We start from the raw sequence: 13835 nt of genomic DNA on the forward strand, positions 1-13835 counted from the left end.
TCACAAGTATTTGTGTAATGGGAAGAGTGTGAGTGTGTACGTGTTTACCATATTAGACTGAAATGTTTTAAAAAACACACATGCACTTAGATTCTGATGTAAGTGTTAAGATAGGAAATGTGTCAAGAGCTCTAGAAGCATGTAGCTATAGCTAGCATGCATTCATGGCTTACTGCATGTAAGGTTGTATTCAAGGAGATTTGTATTTGTATTATTTAATCTTCAGAACAGTCATGTGATGTAAAAATGATTGTTACCTACATGTTTATAACAGGGATTCAAAGAACACAGAGGCTAAGAAAATTCCCTAAGGAACTTTGGCACCAGGGTATATATCCTAATTGCTGCCTTACAGAAGAAATGATTAAATTGAACCTGAGAGTTTGGGAAATTCTCTGAGAAAGTGCCATATAAATGTTGCATCAGTTTTTTTTTTTTATCTATAAAATGTAGGCAAAAGGCTTTCTACACCAAAGGATTGCTCGAAACAATAAGTAAGGTAATATATGTAAAGTCATAATGATACACCTGTCGTCGTAAGGACTCAATAAATTTAGCTATTATTAGTATTCTTATAATTATTAATAAATGGAGAGACAAAGATGCTGATAATGAGTTAAACGAAATGAAGTGAGGTGGTAAAGGGTGCTCTGAAAGAGGGAAGGACATTGGTGAAGGCTCAGAGGTGGAGGAGAACATGATAAGATCACATTCAGATATCTGGAATATTGCTTATGACACCTTTGTAGTCTGGCATTTTTTTCCTGGGCCGTATAAATTGTCTTTGCCACTGGGTGGTGTGCTGCTTGATGGCAAAAACCAGGAAAAGTTTTCAGTTTAGAAGTGAGAGTGAGTTGATATGTTTACTTTCTACCTATGTGAGTGATGATGGTGATGATGGTCATAACAGACTTCACAGTTGATGTAGCATGTCTAGAAACATTTCCTCATCTCCATCTCCATCAATTGTTATGAATAGCAGTATCAATTAGAGCTGCATAAAATGATTTGACTACAACCGAACTTTTCTTAGACATAATGCTGGTCCACCTTTACCATGATGGGGATGCTCTTGACTCTGAACATGAACCATGAGAGTGAAGCTCTCGACCCTTTGTAGTTATTACTTTGTTACAGGGCAGACTTCTTTAAAAGATAGCACAGATTTCCAGCTTAGAATGGTTGATTGACCACATGTTTATTTCCACTTTCTCTATACATCAAATGGAAAGAGAGGCATAAACACATAAGAGATGGTGGATGGCTTGATGCTGTTCTTGAGGTAGTGAGTTCCCTCTCTGATGAGGACTGGATTAGTTCTTGTTGGAATAGAGTAGATCATTATATAGACAGGACGCCCTTCTGGCTTTGCCTCTTCGCATGTGTCCAGTTTCCCCAGACGTTCTCCACCATGATTTGACACAGCTTGAAAGCCCTTGCTAGAAGTCAAGTTCATGCCCTTGAACTCTCTAGCCTGCAGAACTGTGAGATAAGATAAACCTGTTTTCTTTATAAATCACTGAGTCTCAGGCATTCTGTGATAGCAACACAAAATAGACAATACCCTTTACATTCGCTGTTCCACCTAAGCTAAAGACTGGAGGTTTACTTTCTGGAGAGGCTGCATCACGAAGACTCCAGTGTCTGTACCACTAATCAAAGCAGAGGGATGATAAGTATTACATGGAAACAGAGGGATTAGGTAGACATTTCATACTGAAAAAAAGAAAAAAAAAACAACACTCCCTTTTTTTCATTTTTACCTCCCAGAGCATTGAGAGTCTCTTTTTCCACTCAGACAAGATGGAAGGATTTTTCTTGAAGGAAACTGACCCACTCAAGAGACAAAATCTACAAGACTAGACATTTGTGATTTCCCCTCAACACTGACAGTCTGGCAAATACCTTCCACCCAGTTTCTCTTACTGAATAAAGCCCACTATCTGATAAACCCCTCTCATGTACGCAGACATATTCCAACTAGCACTTTACTACTTTGCTGAAATTGGAATGGACCTCAAGATTACCTGATATTTCAGATAAGTCTCTAACATCAAAGACAGTGCCCAAAAGATATAGAAAAAAAGGAAGCCAGAAGATAAACCATACAGGAAGCTAAATAAATTTCAGACAAACTATATTTCTCTGAAAGATAAGATATTGCACATATGAAATGCAACCAAGATGGTATAAGTACCATTTAGAGGCCAAAAAAAATTGAAAATAAAAAAATTAAAATATTAAAAATTAAATATAAGTGTTGACTAATAAGCAAATCTTCCAGAAGAAAGACCAAAATATTAAATACATAAAAATATAGGAGAAAAGGACAAGAAAATTTGAAGATGATTCTAGAAGTTCCAATGTCGAAAAACGGTTACTGCAGAATATAACAAAATGGTGGGATAGACACCATTAAAGAAGTAATAAAAGAAAATTTACCACAACTAGGAGGGCTGGGCATGGTGGCTAACGTCTGTAAGCCCAGCACTTTGGGAGGCCGAGGTGGGCAGATCACTTGAGACCAGGAGGTTGAGACCAGCCTGGCCAACATGGCAAAACCCCGTCTCTACTAAAAATACAAAAAAATTAGCTGGGTGCAGTGACATGTGCCTGTAATCCCTGTTACTCTCCGGGCTAAAGCAGAATGTCTTGAACCTGGGAGGCGGAGGTTGCAGTGAGCCAAGATCGCGCCACTGCACTCCAGCCTGTGCAACAAAGCAAGACCCTGTCTTAAAAAAAAAAAAAAAAAATTAATTTCTAGGTCAAAACTCTTACCAAATAAAAATGGTCATCATGTGAAGGGATCCATAAAAATACAAAATATCCAATATTATTTTATGAAATTCAGAACAGCAGGATAAATAGCAAATCCTAACAGATTCCAGAGAGAAGCATTGAAATAAATAGATCACATAGTCACACAGTAAGAAAGGAGCAGAGATAGAAATGACTTAGTTCTATGACAATGGGGAAATATCTTCAAAATTCTGAGAGAAAATGATTCTCAACCTAGAAATCTATACCCACTAAAGCTGTCAATCAGTTGTCAAGATGGAATAAAAATATGTCCAGTCAAGCAAAGTCTCAAAACCCAAGTTCCTCAGTACCATTTCTTAGGGAGCTATTAGAGGATGTATTTCACCTAGGGAATAAAGGAAGGAAGAAGAGCTTGGGTCAGGCAAATGTTATCCAAACCAAGAGAAATGTAGGGACTTCTCAGATGGGCAGCGGAGGAAATCTTAGGATAATTGTTGTGCTGCATCTCGGAGAATTATTATCCAGGCTGAAGCAGGCAAAGGGAGGCTCTAGGTCAGCCAATGTAAACTCACCATGTATACCAAAGTCTGTTGTCAGGATTGCTGAAGAGCAAAGGAGGCTACACTCTGGAACAAGCATCAACCTGCAGAGAATTGAGAACAGGCTACATTGTGCTAATGGCTAATTTGTATTTCCTTTAAAGGAAAAATGTAAAAAGCATGATATCTATGCCTAGCAGCTTTTTTTTTTCCTCAGATAGAGGTTTTATTTTTTCCCACTACGTGAACATATGGAGTGCTAACCAGATTCTTTAGAAAAGCCATGTATTATCTCTAATATTGAATGATTTTCAGTGAAAGCTACAGTGCTTCTGAAAGGCCACTACCATCATAATCTTCCAGAAAGATTTAAAATACTATGGTAGCCAATCTCTTTCAGTTGGTCAAAACTCATGTCAAATGGTGTGCTCAGATATTGAACTCAAATGCAACTCCAAGCCTTACACCTCTGCTGTTGTTAAGGTTAGTGTCATTGAAGGTGGATCTTTGTGCTTTTATTCTATGAACAATTTATTGGGTATTAGAAATAGGACTTTCTTTTTGGACATGAGTGAGTTGGTTTGTGGCATGGATGTAACATGAATCAGATCCAGTACAAGGCATCACCTAGACTCTATATGAAGGGGCATTTGAAGAAACAGATACAGTGAATAAAATGCTTTGAATTTTTACTTGAATCTTTCAAATATGGAAGGAACTCAATTTAACACCCACCACACATATCTCAATCATCTTTTCTCTTTTTTCCAATTGTAGCTCTGGAGGTCTTCACATGCCAAACCTTCAAAATTCTCCCCAGAACACAGCTCATGAGGCTTTACTGTGTCACTTCCTGTTTACCCTTCTTCCGCAACTCTTAATAATGTGGATCAACTTGGTTCTCTTGACTTAATTCCATACCTGGCTTTGCCGTAACAAAGGAGAACTCAATAAATGACTCGGCAAGGAAGAATTGCTTTTTTATTTTTTTCTTCTTTAGAATTTCATGTCTTTTATCCATTCTCTGGATATAGCTTTATGGCAAGGTGTCAAAGACATGCCTTAGAAAACAAGGGGGAAATTTAGCTGATCCTAGAAAGACAAAATTGTATGTGGTAAAGGGGGAAGATTACATGTGAGCTGAAAAAATCTACACATGAATAAGTCATGTTGATAGATAGGGAATAGTTTTCATTAGAGGTTCTAGAAGTGGTGGAATTCTTCTATCAGTGTATGCATGTAGATACATCAGACCGCCCGGCTCCACCACGGTCAACAATGCTACCCATTGTCCTACTTTCTCAGCCTGAAACAATAAATGAAAGCCCTTCACATCCAGAAAATATACTGATTGAAATATCATCTTTGGGAAGTCTGTTCTAAAGACGCTAATTGATATTGTGTGAAGAAGTGTAAGTGTCTGTCACGAAAACCATTTTAACGGCGGGCTTGTTTTCTTCTTTAGTTTGTGTAACTTGGCAGAGTGTTAACTTCCCCCATAGAAAACCTATTTTGATTTATGAATGTTTTCAAAATTTTAAGATTCTCCAAACCGTTGTTTCACCTGTAAGTAGAGAGATAGCTTGTTTGGCTAACTGCCTTGTGTGACTGTGTGCCAGGCAATGAATAATGCCATGTTCAATATTCTAAATTTGTGTTCCAAATTCTGAATTTCCAATGAGCTGCATGGAACGCTACTGATAAGTGACTGATTTTCCCTGCAAGGATTGTCTTATTTTAAACTTCAAATTTAGTTACCTTACTTTATGTAAGGCAATTTTGAATGTGTTTTAAAGTGCAGCTGAAGACTATTCATACCTTCCTAAACCTAGAAGGCAGAAGAAGTGAACTAATGAGGGAAGGCATCTTATCTAACAGGACTACAGGTCTCAACAGCAGCACACGGGGAACTCTCTTTCTTTTGAAATGATGCTAGCCAACCTTTAATAGAAATCTCAGGTACAAAGCATTACTGAAGTTGCTGGTATTCACCCCAAAGGATTTCTGTGTATTTAAAAATACAAATATACTGGTATACATCAATCTGGAGCTGAGGAAACAGCGAATCATGTGAGTGACCAGATATTTCTTCAGTACTCAAGTAGGCTGATCTAAAGTTCTAAAGTTTGGCTGAACCTAAAAATGCTGTTTACCAATTTTTGTCATCCTCTGCACCTTATCCTAGGCTGTATTCCAGTCTTTCCAGCATAAGGGGGAAGGAGGGCTTGTCAATGGGGAATGTCTGTGAGTATTCCAAAATAATTTTGTGAACTTGGGCATCATTTTTTTTTCTCTTCTTCTCTTTTTTTGTTTCCAGGTTATATGTCAGCCAGGACTGTACCTAACCGAATCTGAGTTTGTATAGATTATGCAGCTCATTTATTTAGTATAGATGGTTTGACTACAAGTGCTTAGATAATTCACACAGCTTTCTGCACTGACCTGGGTTGACCAGATTACTACACATTCTCACATATCTCTTCAGCTTTGTAAACCTGTCAAGAGCTTAAAAACCAAGACTTTCTTAAAAATTATGTTTAAAATATATTTAATATCATCATTCATGTACTACGTATTTTGATTAAAAGTACAAAATATGACTTTTTTTCTGGATGTAGGGACCATTGCTCTGGAAGAAATGAATATATTAATTTCTGGAAAGAAAGACTCAGTATTTCTGTGGCTAGAACTGTGATTGGGCAGGCAGGATTCTTTTGTTTTCTGTGGTCGTATCATATTGATAAGTGATATTCTGTATATTATCAGAGGGATAAAACAAAACTGATGATCGTCCCCAATAGTGACTGAACCAGGAGGAAAATACAACATAGGGCAGTTAAGCTACCTATCAAATGACTGCCTGCTGGAGTTAGATCAGGGAAGTGTGTTAGTGCTGGCAGGCGTTTTGAGTGAAGAGACAACTTGATAAGCTCTTTCTCCAAGCTAATTGGGTAGATGTGCTTAACATTGCTCCCTCTAGTGAGGGGAGGATAAAAGTGTAAAGAGAGACGAACCAGGGGAGGAGACCACTTCACATTTTGTTCTGACCTAGAATGTGGAGAACATGTAGGAGACGGATGCACCGAGATACAAAGCCAGCCATGAACTTGCTGCACAGACGCTAGAGTGACCGATTTTCCTTTTGGTTACCCCTCATGTTGAGAAGCATCTTATATAAAACACAGACCCATGAAATACAAGAATGAATTATTAATCTTAAAAAAGAGTAACTTGTGGCTGGGAGCAGTGGCTTATGCCTGTAATCCCAGCACTTTGGGAGACCGAGGCAGGTGGATCACGAGGTCGGGAGATCAAGACCATCCTGGCTAACACAGTGAAACCCCATCTGTACTAAAAAAAATACAAAAAATAAGCCGGGTGTGGGGACATGCTCCTGTAGTCCCAGCTACTCGGGAGGCTGAGGAGGAGAATCATGACTTGAACCTCGGAGGCGGAGGTTGCAGTGAGCCAAGATCACGTCACTGCATGCCAGCCTGGGCAACAGAGTGAGACTGTTTCAAAAAAAAAGGAACTTGTATTAACATCTCCATTGCCCATTTTCACTCCAGAAATGGCTCATTGAGGGGAATTACAGCTTTCTGCAGAGATGTAGGGAAGTACTTTGAGTGGCAGAGGTAGAAGTGGTGACATCTAGGGGAGAGTTGGTATTTGCACAGTCTGGGGATGGTATGGCAGAGGTCAGTGGCATAAAGAGCTTCATATGGAGACACTGGGTCTGAGATAGGGAGTCACAGTCAGTCTGGCGGGGGGACAGGTGTGGATCTCTGAGAGTCCACTTGGAATGATGGTGACTGAGACAGCATTGCTAGGTGCCATGGACCAAGACATGTGAGGACTACAACAACCATGGACAAAAGAAGCTACTTCTCACTCACTTGTCTGGTGCTGTGTAAGTTCAGCATTTTCATGAGGTACGAAACAGATGAGGGGCACCCCAGTGACTGAGATTGAAGTTCTCAGCAAGCAAAAGATTAGGGGTTTAAAACTAAAATTTGATTCAGAGAAATTTAATAAAAGTGACACTTTTAAAACTCTGATATTTTAGTGTTAAATTCTTCTGTGTTTTGAAGGAAAGATGTATAAAACACCAAGTTCAGAGCATGGTTTATGACAGGTGTTATTTCTTCAGAAAATGTTTATTGAGTATCTACCCTGTGCCAGACTCCGTGCCAGATCTTGGACATAGTGAGTCATAAACAAAACAAGACTCAATTCCTGTGCTCATGGAGCTTACCTCAATCAATGGGGCTCACTCCGTTCATATTTAGTTACATGAGGGGAGCCAGGTTTAAGGACAAAGCTGACTCACAGATGAGGTCAAAGCCAAGGAAACCACAGGGAGGGTAGAGTCAGTGGCCTGATGACACTGTGAAAGTCTGGTTGAAATCCCTGCTGGGAGTCCTACCTCTTGACTTTCAACTACAGGAAGAAAGAATCTCCCCTGCATGCACACACATATTCTCTCTCTCTCTCCACCCCCACGCTTTTTCTCTTCCCCCATCTTTCTCCTCCCCCACTCCCCTTTCTCTCTCTCCCTCTGTCTCTCACCATTTCTTTTTTACTAAGCCAGTTAGACAGTTCTAACACTTGGAACAAAAGATTATATACTAAAACACCCAGAAAAGAAGAGAATGGCCAGATGTGTATCATATTTAAGGATGGTAAATCAGAAAAATCAACCAGTTGAAGGAAACTGAAGCATGTTTGCATAACCTCAAGACCAGAAAGGAAAGCTGTTCAAAGAAAAGCCCAGTGAGTTGTATGTAATTGGCATGTGATAAATAGTGGTTTACTTGAGTAAGGTTAAGTTAAGCTTTACCAATATTATAAATCAGATGACTAATAAAGAGGATGCTTTTAAGGAAGATGCAGTGATGGTTACAGGCAAGAGGAAACTCTCCATCATTAAGCATTCATAGAAAAGAATGAATGAAGGAGGCACCTATACACTACTGGGAAAACGACAGGATAGAACAGCCCTGTAAGAATTCCATTATATTATAGACCAAAGCTCTAAGATGCTGAGGTTTGTGAAAACTGCTAAGAATCATCAAAAGGAATTTTAAAAAGTTACAGAATAAGCTCTCCTAACTGACCTCTGCCTAATGACATGCCCGATTAACTGACACTCTTTATTCTGTTTTATTAAACATCCTGCCTAAAACCTCAGCCCACTGAAGGCTCATGATTGAATCCCAGGCTCTTTCTAGTGTGCCTGTGCGTACTAGGCAGACCTGCAGTCGGAACTGCATGCAACTGGGGATTCCATTTTGTTTCTTCCAGTTCATGACAGTTTTATGTGCCGTAGTAGTGAAATATGTGAATTCATGAAATGATTAGAAAAGCTTAAAAATTCTAAATTGAGTGTTTTAAAAGACTTTGTAAAAATGAGTTGCTAACTTTGGAGTTATGGCAACTCCAAACAGGAGATTCACACTCAAAAAACAGGCTCTTACTCTGTATCAAAGGAGTGGGGAAAAAATGTACATTTAGATTGTTTAAGTGCAACACACAAACACTTGAATCTACCAACTACTCTAGGTGGATCACATTAATTAAGGAATTTCTACTACATGTTCAGAGGAAAAACGAGAAGGAGCAGATCTATATAGGACATCTGTGTTATGCTAACTGATGAAGTCCACAGAAAGAGCTATGTAACCCTATTTTTGTTCCATCTCTTCTGTCAGGAAGAGTGTTCTTTATATTAGAAATAATATAACCATTCTAGTTAAGAGGGAATTAACAAACAACGCAGGTGAAAAACTGCCAAGATGTTTTAAAAGTTTAGTTCTTCAGGCTTTAGTAAATTCATTCTACAGGTTTCAAGAGGAGTTGTAGTTGAACTCTAAAGAAGAGTAAAAAATAGAAGAAATAATAGAGGACTTGTTCTAAGTTTCCAAAAGGGAAGAATTTGGATACAGTATGTTTGATACAATGCTAGGGAAACACTGGAATGTATTATTAAATGTATTATTTATGAGAACTTAGAAACAAAATCAGTGATAACTTAGAAATCACATCAAAACAATCTCAAATCTTTCTTACTGTTGTTATTTTATAATATGCTGATGAAATCACAGGAAACAGCCAGAAAACTCTAGACATAGGACTTCAGCATATTTATTATGATATTCTGATGGACAAGCAGAAGTGATATGGTAATATGGAAAGAGCTGGCATTGATTGAAGGACTGTATCTAGAGTAGAGTAAATGCTAAAGAAAGGCCTCCGTTGGTGCAGCTATGTTTTCCTCTTTGTCTTATCTTAGCTGACTTCATCAAATAGTACTGATCATATTTTCAGATGACAAGAGATGACATGTTTAAGACGAAAGGTAATAGAATCAAAAGAACATGACCAAATAGAGTAATAGACTGAGGTCTGTTAAGACTAAAATCCAACAAGATTGGATTTAACTGGACATAACTCATGTAGTTATGGGGAGTTGAATTTGAAACCCATTTATCCAGGTTGGTTCACCAGGAAGTCTTGTAGCAGCCGTGGAAGCACCATTAAAGGATCTTAATGTTATGCAATTGGCAATGTCTACCTTATAACATGTTGAGGTTATAAATCATTAGCCATTAGACACAGTGTCTAGGGTGTGTGTGTTAAATATTCTCAGTTCTCATCCCAATCAGTTCCAGAGCATCCTGCACAGAATGGAGACTAGCTATTGAGGAAATCTGGGCAGCGTGTGGATGTTTAGAATTCCAGAGAGAGCTTCAGGTCATAATCTTGAGAAATCTATTCGTATGAAAAGGACCTCTGAGGAAAGTGTATCAAGAGAAAACAGAGTGAAAGCTAGCCAGCAAACAAGTATCCACGGATGGAACTGGAGTCCCCGAAGTAGGGCCATGGTCAAAATGAGACAGATTAGAAACCTAGACTCAACCTTTATCGATGGACTCAATAAAGGTATGAGGAATGAGTTAGGGAGTCACCAAAGAGACCATGTAAAGACATGTAAAGACAGTAAAATAGAAGCGGTAGTTCACAGTTAAGTTCTAAGTTAGGACCGGGCCTAAGTTTGGGCTTCCCTGCGATGATAGCACACTTGCACATTTTTCTTTTAGCAACACCAATCTGCTTTCCATTTGGGAATCCCCTCTCACCCACTGTGTATTCTTTGTGGGACTACAAACCAAGTCACCTTGCCTTTCTGTAACCAGCATGAAGATGTGACCCGAGATAAGACACTGGACTCTGTCTGGACTTTGAGCTTTAAAAAAAAGTGGGATGCAAGAATAAATACAAGTAGAGTGAAAAATCTTTGTTTTCATTTTTGGTTCAACAAAAGTTTGTTTAGGCTCTCATTTTTCTGATCCTAGTTCTCCTACCTTCTTGATAATTATTCAACCTTTGAAGGAAGTTATTTGCTGCTAGAAAAAATGAAAAGTGGCCAAATACTGTGGTATAACACTTTAGGAATGTACTTGGGTTACTGTTTGTATATTAAACCTCAAACTGCTTTCTGGGGGAAAATCTGGCTTTTCCTATGGGTACTCAGGGAGCCTGCCTCCAGATTGCCTTTCTCCACTAAATCATTTTGACACGCTTGTGCATCACCATCGATTGTGTGGTGTGATATGAATGATTTGTTTCTGTAGTGATGTTTGTGAGTGGCTTATATTTTCTTATAAATTAAATCAGATCCAAGACTCTCTTTACAACAAATTCACTCCCATTCTAACTAACTTGGTTGCAAATAGGCTTTCTTAAGTGGGAGAGAAAAGTCTGGAATGACTGGCAATTAACGGAATTACTCAGAGCCTGGTGTCGGCTGATGGGAATGTGTCATGATAGGAATCTCTCACGTGTATCACTATACGCTGACTGCTTTCCAGAGCATAGTGAAGTCATCAGCTGAGAGATGAGTAATATTACCTTTAGGAATCTAAATTCCATCCTGGAAAGAGCCTCCCAGCCTAGTCTGTGGCTATATCATCAGATAATAGTACCTTTGTTTGTTAAAGAATCACCTATACTGATACGTCCTTTAACATTTTACCCCCATGTTTCTTTTTTTAAGGACACATGAGAAAAACATACTAAGTTCTTACTACATGTGCTGCAAAATATTGCTGAGGACACTGCCTGCCATGTTTTCAAAAAATATATTTTTAGTACCTTCTGTGTTTCAGATTCTGTGTTAATCTTCGGGTATACGATGAGAATGAGGACAGACCCAGTTGCTCAACTCATGGACCTTGCATTCTAGAGGTGGAGACACCTTAAGCAATCACAAAATTAGATGTATGATTACAAATTAATAATTGGTATGAAGAAAAGACATATACAGTGTCGTGAGTGCTTTGACAATGGACTCTCTTCAGTCTAGGGAGGACTTTCTGGGAATCTGAAGGATGATTTAACAGCTGAAGGATGAGTGGAAGGCAAGCAGGAATAAGGTCAGAGCAGGGACTCCAATCACACATTTGCTGGATATTTGGGTACCATTATTGTCTCTTTACCTTTCTTCAACTTCTCTATCCAATTTGGACTCTGCATAAGTTGTATTTTTTTACCTTGGAAAATCTATCCAAGGCAGAAAGAGGCTTATCTTTGCTGTATTTTGAAAAATGAAATAGTTTATCTTACTTTTTCTAGGAACATTCACTTCCTAGCTTGAATTCAAATCTTTTTTTAATTGATCTGTTTTGTAAATTGTGGTTACTATGACAATAAATTGATTCACTTCAAAAGCTATTAACAGCAGATTGGCTATTCTATTTTCTTTGTTGAGAATATTATAATAGGTAAAATGTCAGCAATAACCAAGAAAATTCTAGGGACAGAGAAAAATGGCACAGGAATTTTGCAAGATATGATATGCCTCCTGATGCATTTAATTTATAGAATTTAATTTCTGATGGATAATTGAGAGAGATTAATTCATCCCATGTGAAAAACCAGAAGCACAGGTTTAAGAATGATAACCTTTCTTTGGTTTTCACCTAATTTCATTCAATACTTCAAATCAATATTTATTGATCTTCTACTATGAGCCAAGACCTGTGCTAAGTACTAAAAATAAAAAGATGAATAAGACAGACTCTTCATCCAATGATGAAGCTACCAGCCTGAATCGTCATGGGCACAATGGAGAAACATTAAAGTCAGAAAAAAACATGAAGCTGATGCAAGGTATGTTTCCTTTCTTTTATGCAGCATATCATAAAAAAGACAAGAGTACACCTGAGCCAATGACAATGTCTTCAGTGTATTTTCCATTTCCTAAAAACAGTGGATGTGAGATAAATACACTATTCAAACATACTATCTGATGGTAAAAATACCATCCCCATGGACACTTAGTACAAAGACGAGAGGGTCCGTGAATTACATACCCTGAGAAGAGGATATGTCCATGAGTTCCCAACCAAGAATTTTCTGCCTTAGTTAAGAGCTGGCCTGACTTTCGGGCCAGAGTGCCTCCACTCACATGTCAGCACTGCCGGTTGACAACCATGTAATTTGGGCGTGCCACCTATTCTGAGTTTCAGTTTCCTCATCTGTAAAATGAGGACAACAATACTAATATCTAACTTAGGGGACTATTATGAGAAAAATATTAATATTTATAAAGCTCTTTGAATAATGACTATCAAATAGTAAATACCCATGTATGTATGCATGTGTGTGTGTGTGTGTGTGTGTGTGTGTGTGTGCGCCTGTATGTTTGTGGTAAATAAAATGAATATGGCACACTTCAGGCTGAAATGGTTTCTCTTTATCTAAAGGGAAAGGACCAAGATCAGAAATCCAAAGGAAACACCCAGCTCACTTTAGACCTTGACTTTAGGCTTCCTTCACATTCGAATTGTAATGCACTGGAGGATGTTACATCATGGGACGCAATCCTGGGCCACAAGTCTGTACGGTCCTTTGCACCTGGTCCTGTGATGGCAGAACCTTTCATCTCATCTTTATTATTATTATTATTATTTTACTATGACCCCGGTGTTGTCTTCAAATTAAAAAAAATTGTTATTAGTTTCATTGTCGAATGACTATTTTTGCTCTTGAACTTCTGCATATACCTTCCTTCTGAGCTCTGATTTGCCTTTCTTGACTGTGGCCATCACCATGGCACCCACAGCAATATTAAGAAGTCTATTTAGCTGTACCTTGATCTCCTTCATCACAATGACATACGGATTTTCAGCTTCTGTCCCATCAGCATAGTGGATCACTGCTCCTAAGGAAGACCAAGGGCAATCTGGAAATTTGCATCACAGGACCCACCATGTCCTGGCTTCAACATTTTTAATGCTGGAAAGGGACAGAAAGGAAATGGGTACACAGGACATTGGGATATGAATTTTGACACCCCATCCTCTCTCTTCACATCTTAGTTCTCTGATCCTGAAAGGTTAAAAAAACCTTTAACATGTTCCCACTCTTAAAAATCTCATTTGATCATGCTGGGTTAGAAGCTCATAGTAATTAAGAATAGCAACTACAATTTCTTAAGCACTTCCATTGTGCCAATACCATTATAAGCAATTG

This window comes from Chlorocebus sabaeus, chromosome 8 (assembly GCF_047675955.1).
Source record: "Chlorocebus sabaeus isolate Y175 chromosome 8, mChlSab1.0.hap1, whole genome shotgun sequence".
Classification (NCBI taxonomy): domain Eukaryota; kingdom Metazoa; phylum Chordata; class Mammalia; order Primates; family Cercopithecidae; genus Chlorocebus; species Chlorocebus sabaeus.